This window comes from Tupaia chinensis, unplaced genomic scaffold (genome assembly GCF_000334495.1).
Source record: "Tupaia chinensis unplaced genomic scaffold, TupChi_1.0 Scaffold000296_1, whole genome shotgun sequence".
In the NCBI taxonomy this organism is placed as follows: domain Eukaryota; kingdom Metazoa; phylum Chordata; class Mammalia; order Scandentia; family Tupaiidae; genus Tupaia; species Tupaia belangeri.
Window position 1 is genome coordinate 420,998 of NW_006159784.1, and position 4,843 is coordinate 425,840.

The 4,843-nt window shown below is 38.8% G+C and overlaps 1 pseudogene; it reads right to left on the reverse strand.

The window, feature by feature from the left end:
- Positions 1-2,678: 2,678 nt before the first annotated feature.
- On the reverse strand, positions 2,679-3,704 carry LOC102502950 (heterogeneous nuclear ribonucleoproteins A2/B1 pseudogene; annotated as a pseudogene).
- Positions 3,705-4,843: the final 1,139 nt, after the last annotated feature.

Below are 4,843 nucleotides of genomic sequence, written 5' to 3' on the forward strand. Positions count from 1 at the left end.
ATGATGAGAAGGTGATTTTATAGGAGTTAGACTGATAGGACTTAAAATTCCAATTCAATTCTAGGACACTCTCAGCCTGACTATACTTAATAGAACTCGCCCATCTTTTAAGGCCTTCTTTATTCTCTTTATTCCACATTTCTCAAATTCCTTTCTTCTTATGTAAACTAATGAGGTACTCTGAATAACTAAAAGGTGAAAGTAGGAAAATTTTATTATATAGTACAACCTTAAAGGCGACCACAGAAAATGCAGTGTTGAAAAATAAACTTAATGATGAGTTTGTGTAGTTCTTTTCTTCTTGGAGGGCTACCATTTAGAATGATCTCTTGGACTCAATTTCAGCATATTAACAAGAAAATAAAATGCAATGGGCCCAATTAGCACACATATGTGTGTTACCTATACATGATAATAAAGTACCTCAGATTTAGTTACAAAGCAGGTTTTTTAATATATGTATAATTTATGTATTAAGTCTGATTTCGTTATTGACCATTTAATTTTGTTTCTTATTCCTAAGAACCTTTGGATTTGTTGTCTAGATAAAAGCCTAAATTATATTTACCTTAGATTCATTCATAAAGGGACACAATTATATTAGGTAGAATATGTTTTAATCTACCAGTTTGTCAAAAACGTTAATAAGAAAATGCTTGTTACCATTAAAAAAAATAAATAAAATGCAATGGGCATTTGCTGGGTTTTGACACTTTGGGATTACAGTGTCCTAATTTTCTCCTTCTCTAAGATCTTAACACTACACCTCATCATCTCCCAAGCCCCCTCCCAGGTCTTGGATTATGTGCTCTCCGATGGTGTGCCAAGGCTAGAATAAGGGAGTCATCTGTCCATGTAAGACTACCACATTCCCTAACCACAAGAATTCACTGGATTCATATGGTCTAACACATTAGAGGATGGAATTTGAACATATTCTAAAACTTTTCTGAAATGGAACATGTATTACATGACCAAGAACAGTTTGAAAGAATAGTGCAAGAAGGCAGAACTTGCTCTCACAGCTGTTGAGCATTGGCTCCGTACATTGGGTCTCCTCCCTCCCCTTTGCCCTAGCTCCTTGAGACCTAGCTGCACAGCTAGGGCTCGAGAACATCTACTGACCATTCCCTTAACTAATGGAATTGGCTCACGATCATTCCAGAGGTATGCACACCCTCTCCCATTAACATCACAAGGTTAGGGGCACAAAACCCTAAACATGCTCTGCTGACTCTGATGATCAATAATCTAACCTTTTATTGTAACCTTCGGACAATGTATGTACAAACCAGACCCCGGCCTTGATGAGAGGGCATCCACATTGATCTTTAATTGATGTATGTACTCTCCAAACTCAGCATATACAACCTGAGCCTGTGCTCAGTGACAGAAAGATCACTTTCCACCTGGCCAGCAACAGAGCGTCTTGGTCTATGGGAGCAAACCCTCTCTACCCCTGCTGGACCTTCTGGCATGTTCTTTGGAATCAGTAAACACTATGGGCAAGCTTTCTTATATTTTGGGCTTCCCTAAAACAGCTGTCAAAATATTCAACAAATTTACAGTAGTTTAAGTATTGTGATATTGATTAAGGAATAGTGAAGTAGTCCAGTGGAACAAAACCAGAAGCAGAATCAGATCTAGGAAATTTATATTTATAAGCATATCATTTGAAAATCAGTGAGAAGAAAAAACTAATAAAAAAAATAATAAAAGATTTTGGGACCAGCAGATGGTGCCTATGTCACCAGACTCCCACATAGTTGACTGTGGTTTAAGTCCCAGAGCCAGTGGCTTGAAACTCAGTGAACACATGTGCGTGTGTACCCAAAATCCTGAGAGGAGAATGGAGAAGAAGAGATTATGGCAGACCATCCTCCATGGGGAGAGATTTCACTTTCTATCTCTCTGACTCTCACTGTCTCTCTGGTGAGTGCACATGCCCTATAGAAAAAATCTGACTTAACAAATAAATAAAAATTAAAAATTTATAATGTTGAGAAATTGGCTATTTTGGGAAAAAATAAAATACCCTTCTATAAGCAAATGAGGAAACTTCAAAAAATTTGTGCAAAAGGACTTAAAGTATGAGTTTATTTTGGTGCAAAAACATTCTGAAATGATGCATAGTTTTTTTTTTTCATGATGCACATTTTTTATTAATTTCAGATTACTCCAAAGCTGAATTCTAGATAATATAAAATACTAAATGTAACTTTTTTTTTTTTTTTGAGATTTTCACTGTAGGGCGTGTGCGCTCGCCAGACAGACAGAGAGAGACATAGAGACAGAAAGCGAGAAATCACCCCCCAGGGGGGATGGTCACGCCGCAATCCCTTCTCCTCCATTCTCCTCTTGGGATCCTGGGCACGCACGCACACACGCCCAACGTGAGTTTTAAGCCACCGGGTCCGGGACGTGAACCACGGTCGACTACGTGGGAGTCCAGCGACATAGCCATTACGCTAACTGCTGGTTCCCCTAAATGTAAAATTTTGTAAAATAGAGTTTCTCAAATTATTAATTCATATTATAATCATATGAGCTTTTAAAAATTCCAGAATTCTTTAAATAACAATTTCCAGAATCTCTGGAGGTCAAATTCAGCTTTTCTGTTACCTCTGGGCTCTCATCCTCTATTTATAGAGTGAAACCCATGGCAAAGAGGAAGAAGCTCAATATCGACTCCTCCCAACCATAACCCCATTTCCTCCACTTCCTCCCGTACCATAGTTTCCTCCACCATATGGTATCCCCATGTTCCTACTACCACCAAAGTTTCCACTCTTCATTGGACCATAGCTAAAAGGCTGCTGGTTATAGTTTCCAAAATCATTTTAATGTCCACTTCCATAATTTTCCCCTTCACAGTTGTCATAACCACTTCTGTAGCCCCTGCCCTGGTTGCCATATCCAGGTCCTCCACCACCATATCCTCCTCTTCCTCCTCCATAACCAGGGCTACCTCCAGAATTGCCACCTCCAGGTCCACTTCCATAACCATTATAGCCATCCCCAAATCCACGTCCACTTCTATACCCTTCAGATCCTCCTCTAAAGTTACTTCCTGGTCCTAGTCCAAAATTTCCACCACCATCACATAAATCTCTGAAACCGAAATTGCCTCCTCTCTAACTCTAGAACTTTTGGACTTCCTGCATGTCTTCTCTAAACAAAGCCTTTCTTACTTCTGTATTATATTCATTGATAATATGATATTTCTGCAAAATAACTTTATCCACAAGATCATTGCCATCAAAAATAACAAAGTCAAAGCCTCTTTTCTTTCCAGACTGCCTATCAGTAATCATCTCAATGGTATCAGTTTTTCCATATTCCTAAAAATAATCTCTAAGGTGATGTTCCTCAGTATCTTCTTTAATTCCACCCACAAACAGCTTCTTCACAATTACATAAGACCCTGGTTTTCCAGACTCTTCTCTTGCCACAGCACATTTGGGCTAACCAACTCTCCCATCAATTGAATGAGGTCTTGCAGCCATGGCAGCCTCAGCCTCAGCCATGGGTGAGAAAGTCACAAAACCAAATCCTCTTGATCTTTTGCCTGCAGAATCCCTCATTACCACACAGGCTATAAGCTTTCACCATTGCTGAGAGGAGTTCCTCAAACTTTCTTCTGTGGTTTCAAAGCTTAAGACACCAATATAGAATTTACAGAACTGTTCCTTTTCTCTCTTCATCATGGACTCAGCTGATTCAGCCCAATTGCCTGTAGTTGAGCGAGATGAGAGAGATCTCTGCAGATGAGCACGAGCCCAACTTTTCCTGGTACTGTAGTAAGAACTATCGCTATTCAAGAAACAATGCCGCCAGGAGTACCTCCACACACAACTTGGCACATGTGCTAGTACCTAGTTTTCCAAGTCTTGAAAAAAAAAAAAGTATCATTTAAAAAATTCCAAAATTGGGGGCCAGCGTGTGGTGTGATATGTAAGGCGTTGTATTCCCACATGGCTAACTGTGGTCTGAGTACCAAACCTGGCGGCTTGCTTTCTCATTATCTCTCTCTCTTTCTCTCTATGTTTCTCTCTGGTAAGTGTTTATATCCTATAGCAAATTTAAAAAATAATAAATAAATAAATGAAATTAATAATTCTTTAACAAAGATAAAATTCCTAAATCAACACTGTGTTCTATAAACTATTAAGTTAATAGTGGCTTTGTAACACCAATGTCTATGCTAATTGCCTTTTTCCTTTCTTCCTTCTTTATTTTTATTTCTCTCTCTTTTTTAAATTTGCCAGAGGGAGCATGCACTCACCAGAGAAACAGAAAGAGAAGTGAGAAAGCACCGTCCATGAGCAGTCATGGTGTAGCTTTTTCTCCTCCATTTCTCCTTTTAGAATTTTGTGTGTACGCACACACATGCCTGGTGTGTTTTGCAGCTTACCAGGTACAAGTCTCAAACTGTGTAATTGGCCATGTGGGATTTGGCCACCAGCTGGCCCTAATTGTGCTTTTCTAAACCTAAACCTCTTCAGAAGAAATATTATTGTCTGTACATACAGGAATCAAGAAAGGATTGAAGAAAACTCAGTACACTTATCCCCTATGAACTGAGAATATCTACCTATTTGAACATTTGGTTACTTTGCCATCATCAAAATAGCTCACTTCATGTTATGTGAATGTATTACCCTATTCACTACTTGTCCATACAATATAATATTGGGCATTTCTGACCCCAGAGCTCTCATGCAGATGTTTTGAAATTTAAGCACTAGGCCATTTCTTATACTATCCATAAATCATGCAATCCTTTCACCCTGAACTTAGACTCAATTTCTGAATCCTTCCCTCATAAGCTCTGTATTACCAC